Genomic DNA, 7,422 nt, shown 5'->3' on the forward strand with positions numbered 1-7,422 from the left:
GCACCACCTTCAGGGAGGTGATGTTCAGCTACAACGAGATGGAGCTGGTGCGCAGGGAGAACTGTAAGAGACAGATCCAGAGACGGATGAATATTGACTATCTTCAATGCCCTGGCTGATGGGAAGACGGCCCAGTCAGTGCTGATGCAGATCGCTAGTAGACACACAGAGCTGCTGGACCTGGAAAAAGGGATCCAGGGGGTTTAGGAGTTTTTTCTGAATGTGCCTATTCTGACAGAGGAACAGGGAGACCAACAACATGGAGACCAACGTACAAAAGACAGAGGCAAGTATCGAGGATGTCAGGGTTCAAATGGACAAAGCCAAGAGATATGACCAGAACAATCCCATAAATAAACTGTTCTGTGGCTGCTTTCCATGTTACAAATGATTGTATATCTGATACAATTGTGTATGTGATACATTGAGTATCTTGATTTGAACGTAAATTATACATTTATTTAAGAAAGAACACTTAAAAACAGCTTTGCAATGTCTGCAATGGGACAGGGAGGTACTATAGGTCTACAAATTAGGCCAGGTACACATAAACAACATGCAGAACCATTCCGAAGCATCAAATATCAATTTGTGATCCATCTCAAGATATCTACCCATAGAACAAGCATTTATTGGAAACAAACAGAAATAATTCAGAGACTGGAAGTGGCTCTGGAAATCACACCGTGGTGCGCAGCAATAGTGGACCTACCTTCATTGAAAATTCGCAACGGCCCACGCACTACCTATAGTATCATATCACACCAATATCATTTAAATATATGAGCGGTATAAAGTACAAAAACAACAATTAAATAGCTGGTGACATAAAACAACCACAAGGTGAAGTGACTAATGTTTCGAGAGTTTTCAATATGAAAACGTGATCATATTCTTCTGCTTGTTACACCTGCTACTGTTGCCATGAATAAACAGCGGTGGGGAACTCCCTCCCAGGGATGCATTTACTAGGAATCAAACGGAACCAAACGGGGAGGGAGCTACCTGAATATGTCCAATAAGAAACGTTTTGCCACGGGTTTCTACAGTTTGCCCCAATGAATATACCCAATAAATTAGGTAGTGGGCTGGTTCCTGGCAGACGCAGCTAGATGACAACACAAAGCATAAAGGGGAAATGATTCTCCGACTTTTTGTCTGTTCTGTTTGAATGCCTTTGTTCTTATAGGGAAGTCTACGGAGGAGATATCAGGTAACGTTTTTTCTGATTAAGTTTTACAATGATTCAGTCCTGTTGTAATGTTATCATAGAAGTACGAACGTTTGATGAGTTGAGTTTGGGTTGTTGTGAGCAAGTGAAATTGTGGGCAGCATTATTTAATTTGAATGTTAATTATTCCTTAGATGTAATGTGTTGCTCTCTGTTGCAATAAATACTGTCGCCAATATTCGTGTCGAGGTTACCTTCACATGTGCTTTGGCCAGACACTTTTGCCAAGTTCTGTTTCGGCACAAACAAACTTTACATTTTTAAAGAAACTGCTGACAGTAATTTTGCGTTCTCTGTTGTACTGTAACAGTAAAACACATGTAGCAACATGAAATATATTATAGAGCGCTGATTAGTCATAACCTACGCCTATAATTAAATGTCTGTAAAGGGTTAAAGGGAGGTAATTAAACGCCACACATTTGCTCATCCATGTCTTTCAGTGATCAAATTATTGTGAAAATCGTCACTTGTTTTGTTAGAAATATCCTGTGAGTCATTGGCCTGTAATCTAATACGAACTGGTGTGTGTGTGTGTGTGTGTGTGTGTGTGTGTGTGTGTGTGTGTGTGTGTGTGTGTGTGTGTGTGTGTGTGTGTACTAGGAAGTCTCCTCCGCCCAGTGTATGTTCACATTGTTCTATTGGTTTAGGGATGAGATCCTCAATAGGTGCCACTTCATTTCCTCTTGTAGGATGATAATTGCCTCCTTGTTTTCTCTGTTTTAAATCAGAAATATACTACTCTTAGTTTATGTAGCTAGCTTTTTGAGGAAACAAAATATCAACTTTACTTAAAGTTTCTTGTATAACCATGAAGAATTAACTGTATTGCTTGTGTATGATGCACTGCAATATAAATAGGATGGTGATTTGGAGATGACTTACTGCAGTAAACCTCAAACCTTTTCCTCCCATTCCAGGTAGTATGAGAGACAGACTAGTTGACCTGCAGGGGGTGGCCCCCACTCCTCCAGACACAGATGAAAGGGGTCAGGGTAGCGATGATGAGGGAGAGCTGGAGCAGCAGTCAGTGGTGTTTGAAAATGAAGATCGGATGGACAGCATCTTCACAGAAGCCCAGTCCATGAGGAAGGAGATTGCTCTGCTCCGGATGGAAGTGAAGCGCCTGGGCAAGCAAAACAGCAGATTCCTCACCTCTGTCCGGCGGATCAGCTCCATCAAACGAGACTCCAACACCCTGGCCAGGGGCATCAAGACCCGGGGGGAGGGCATCTACAGACGGCTGGAGAAGATCAGCATGCAGCACAAACAGCTGGAAGAAGAGAACGGGGCCAATTCTACCCTGGTCCGCATGGTGCGTTCTCAGTATGTTTCTCTCACCGGGGCCTTCCACCAGGCCATGTCTGAGTACAACCAAGCAGAGATGAGCCAGAGGGAGAACTGCAAGACCCGGATCCAACGCCAGGCAGAGATCATGGGCAAGGAGGTGACCGGTGAACAGATCGAGGAGATGGTCGAGACGGGGAAGTGGAATGTGTTCTCTGACAACCTCCTGACGGACGGGCGGACAGCACGCTCAGCGCTCACAGAGATCGAGAAGCGGCACAAGGAACTGTTGGAGCTGGAGAGTCGAATCAAGGACATCCATGAGCTGTTCTTCCAGATGGCTCTGCTGGTGGAGGACAGGGGGCCACGGTGGACAACATAGAGGCCAACGTGGCCGCCACTACAGACTTTGTGGGCAAGGCCCAGGTTCAGATCAAGAGGTGTGTGACGTACCAGAAGAAGAGCCTCTGTAGGAGAATGTTCTGTTGTTGTTTCCCTTGCTGCAACAAGTGAGACCGACAGAGACATCAGTGTTGTATTTCAAGTCACTCTTAGAAAAAGGTTTCTTCAAAGGGTTCTCCCATGGGTACAGCTGAAGACCGCTTTTGGGTTCTAGGTGGCACTTGTTTTTCTTCCTAAGTGTAGGCTGCCTTTTCCTATCAAGTGTTTTCATGGCCATGAAAATGTACTTGTTTACACAAGCCACCTGCATGTACTTGATGCTGAAGATTTTCAGATGTACAGTATGTTTGTTTCATACACTGATTGTACAAAACATTATTGATGTCACTTGTTATCCACTTCAATCAGTGTAGATGAATGGGAATAGACAGGTTAGAAGCGTTGATACATGGATTGTGTACGTGTGCCATTCAGAGGGTGAAAGGGCAAGACAAAAGATTTAAGTGCCTTTGAACGGGGTATGGTAGTAGGTGCCAGGTGCACTGGTTTGTGTGCCAAGAACTGCAACGCTGCTGTGTTTTTCCACACGTGTATCAACAATGGTCAACCACCCAAAGGTCATGAACTCTTTCTAGCCAACTTGACACAACTGTGGGCAGCATTGGAGTCAACATGGGCCAGCATCCCTGTGGAATGCTTTCGACACCTTGTAGAGTCCATGCCCCGATTGGCTTGAAGGCAGTTCTTCGGGCAAAAGGGGTGCAACTAAATATTAGGCTGGTGTTCCTAATGTTTTATGCACTCAGTGTGCATTTAAAAAAAATATGTATTTATACTGTTTTTGAATGTGACATTTTGTCATGCAGCCTTCACTTCCTCTCACTGTAGAAGACACAGTTGATATTAACGCCCTTGCCTAGCTGATGTTAGGAAAAAAGACTTGATATCTTGATGTCATACCGCAGACGCTAACATGCAAATGAATAGTGTGATGGGGTGTTCAATGTCTCTGTTGGAAAAAGCTATCTGATGCTACAGGCTTTCAGTTAAAATAATAGCGTGCAGTTCCAATGCTTGTTGCTCCCACTTAGATGCCCTGTAACTTTCAGCTGTATTGAATTTAGGATTTTACAAATTATTTATGTTTTATGAGGATATATATATAATTTTTTTAAATAAATAATAAATTCTGTATAATGGCCCTTATATTTGTTTTGTTGTTACATTTCAGTTCCTTTCTTTAGAATTTGAGACGTTGAGGAAACAAGAATATGCCTCTCAATGTAGTATATCGTCCTGTACAGTGACTTCAGAAAGTTTTCATACCCCTTAACTTATTCCACATTTTGTTGTTACAGCCTGAATTCAAAATGAATTAAATTGATATACTTTCTCATCCATCTACACCCTGCCCCATTTTTATGACAGTCAGAACATGTTTTTAGAGATTTGTGCAAATGTATTAAATAGAATGCAGAAATATCTCATTAACATAAGTATTCACACCCTTGAGTCAATACTTTTTAGAAGCACCTTTGACAGCGATTACAGCTTTGAGTTGTCTTGCACATCTGGATTTGAGGATTTTTCTTCCTAGCGTGCTAGCAGATACCCATAGACTTACTCACTGTGTTAATGCTAGTTAGTAGTTTTGCAAGCCAATGCTAACTTCCTTCATACTGGACACAAATGGTATGCACAAGTTCATCTGACTATGAGGAAGTAGATAAAGGGCCTCCCTGCCAAAATCCTGTAGTATTATTTTTAGAGGGGGAGAGGTGGTGACCAGCAAGTCTTTCCAAAGATGTTTAATGGGATTCAAGTCTTGGTTTTGGCCACTCAAGAACTCACATTCTTGATCTGATGCCATTCCAGTGTTGCTTAGGGTCATTGTATTGTTGGAATGTAAATCTTCCCACCAGTCTAAAGTTGTTTGAACTCTGAAGCAGGTTCTCATCAGGGATTTGTATTTGGCTGTATTCATTGTTCCCTCTATCCTTACCAGTCTCCCAGTCCCTGCTGCTGGAAAGCATCCCCATAGCATGATGCTGCCACCACCATGCTTCACAGTAGGGGTGGTGTTAGACAGGTGATGAGCTGTGCCTGGTTTTCTCCAGACATAACACTTTGCATTCAGGGCAAAGAGTAAAATGTGTGTCTCATCAGACCACAATATTTATCCTTAAGATCTGTCTTTCACGTGACTTTTTGCAAACTCCAGGTGTTTTTTTTTTTCTTATGAGTGGCCTTCTTGCCCAGTTTGATTGGACGGCCAGCTATGGTAGAGTCTGGGTAGTTCCATATTTTCTCAATTTCCCAGTGATGGGAGACCAATGTGCTCTTGGAAACTTTCAACACAACAAATAGTTTTCTACCCTCCCCCAGATATATGCCTCAACCCCATTCTATCTCAGAGATCTACAGACGGGTCCTTGGACTTCATTATATAGTTTCTGCTCTGACATGCACTGTCAACTGTACGACCTTATATAGACGGGTGTGTTTCTTTCTAAAAACATGTCCAAATGGCCGCAGGTCCAATCAAGTTGTAGTGAGCTCAGTATGAAGTGTCAGCAAAGGTATGTAAATACTTATGTAAATTCGATATTTCTGTATTTCATTTTCAATCAATTAGAAAACATTTCTACAAACATGTTTTCACTTATTGTGTGTAGATGGATGAAATTTAAAAAACATGTTGTTAATCTAATTTTAATTCAGGCCGTAACACAGCCAAATATGGAATAAGTCAAGGGACATGAATACTTTCTGAAGGCAAGGTATATGATCCAAGAGGCCATTGCTATTTTTACAGTGTCCAGAATGAGTTAAAAACAGAGTAATAGAGTCCTCCACAGATTGCAGTGACAATTTTTAACATCTGTGTTCCATCACCAGCAAACTCTAAATCAACCACTGCCCCTTCCCCATAGATATGTAACGGCCGTGTCCACGTACAAGGATTGTATGTGTAAACTGTATAGTAATAATTACACTAGTCTGGCTACAGTATATCAGTATAGGGGCTACAGTATATAATATATAGCACTAAATTCAATTCCACAATGCAATGTGTGCCTGATGTTTTAGAACGTGAACTGAAGCAATACATACAATGCTGCTGAAGCCTGTGTTTTTGGGATAGATATACTCTGTGTAGAACCCCGTTTAAATAGGCTTGGGCTAGGCTACGGGTAGGCTACCTCCCTCCTTGGTAGGCTAGTCACAAAGTTCTCACCAATGAAATAATTTCCTATATGTTGACTTTAGATCAAGAGAAAATAAGACAACTGTATAATTGACTATTAGTTTGATAGAACACATTGTCAAACGTCAGACGAGCTATCTGCTTTGATGATCACAGTGGTAGCCGCAGCGTAGACGTGATATCATTCGATTGTTGTTACGATGGATTGTTACATTGTTGCGGATAATAAAACAAAATAACATTTTGCAATATAATATATAACGTGTTATTTTGACATAATACTACGCCAACCAGGATGGCCGAGTGGTTAAGGCGTTGGACTTAAGATCCAATGGACATATGTCCGCGTGGGTTCGAACCCCACTCCTGGTATAGTGCATAACATTTTTATGAAATAGTTCAGCTTACTGATGTCAAGATGATTGTCAACGTTCACACGAATTTAAACGTACTACTTAATGTGCGGAAAATCTATCAACAAGCTGAAAGCTACAGCGTTTTGGATGACACGGCCGGACAGTAGATCAAGCCACGCCCCTCGACTGCAGAAAACACGCTAACAAACAAAAGTACCATACTATTATTCTCATTAATGTGCGCTGATGTAAGAGGTATTGGGTTTGAATTGTATTAGTTGGTACAGTTTAAAAAACAAAACAAAGCTGAACAATGCGTTTATTAGACCCCAGAATATATTATTGGATGACATGACTATCTTCTAAATAACTGACATGGTCCATGCACACAGACAGTGTGGTGAAGAAGGTGCAATAGCGCTTCTTCAACCTCAGGAGACTGAAAAAAAGTGGCTTGTCACCAAAAACCCTTACTAACTTTTACAGGTTCACATCACTGCCTGGTACTGCAACTCTCCCAAGGGTGGTGCGGTCTGCACAACGCATCACCGGGGGCAAACTACAACCCCCGATGTCACAGGAAGGCAAAAAAAGATCATCAATGACAATAACCACCTGAGCCACTACCTGTTCACCCCGGCGAGGTCAGTACAGGTGCATCAAAGCTGGGACAGAGAGATTTTTTAAAAACAGCTTCTATCTCAAGGCCATCAGATTGTTAAACAGCCACCACTAGCACAGAGATATCATTGGCCACTTTAATAAATGGAACACAAGTCACTTTAATAATGCCACTTTAAGAACATTTACATATCTCACATTTATTCATCTCATATGTATATACTGTATCCATCACTATCTATTCTTTACGATCTATTGCATTTTAGCCGCTCTGTCACTGCTCATCCATATATTTTATACTTATATATTCTCATCCC

At 41.7% G+C, this 7,422-nt stretch overlaps 1 non-coding gene and 1 pseudogene across 1 annotated transcript; both read left to right on the forward strand.

The window, feature by feature from the left end:
• Positions 1-1,081: 1,081 nt before the first annotated feature.
• On the forward strand, positions 1,082-4,114 carry LOC124045346 (annotated as a pseudogene).
• Positions 4,115-6,417: 2,303 nt separating this feature from the next.
• Positions 6,418-6,500, forward strand: trnal-uaa. The gene has a single exon. It is a non-coding gene; the product is annotated as a tRNA-Leu (tRNA).
• The last annotated feature ends 922 nt before the right edge of the window (positions 6,501-7,422 follow it).

Source organism: Oncorhynchus gorbuscha, linkage group LG10, assembly GCF_021184085.1.
Source record: "Oncorhynchus gorbuscha isolate QuinsamMale2020 ecotype Even-year linkage group LG10, OgorEven_v1.0, whole genome shotgun sequence".
NCBI lineage: Eukaryota > Metazoa > Chordata > Actinopteri > Salmoniformes > Salmonidae > Oncorhynchus > Oncorhynchus gorbuscha.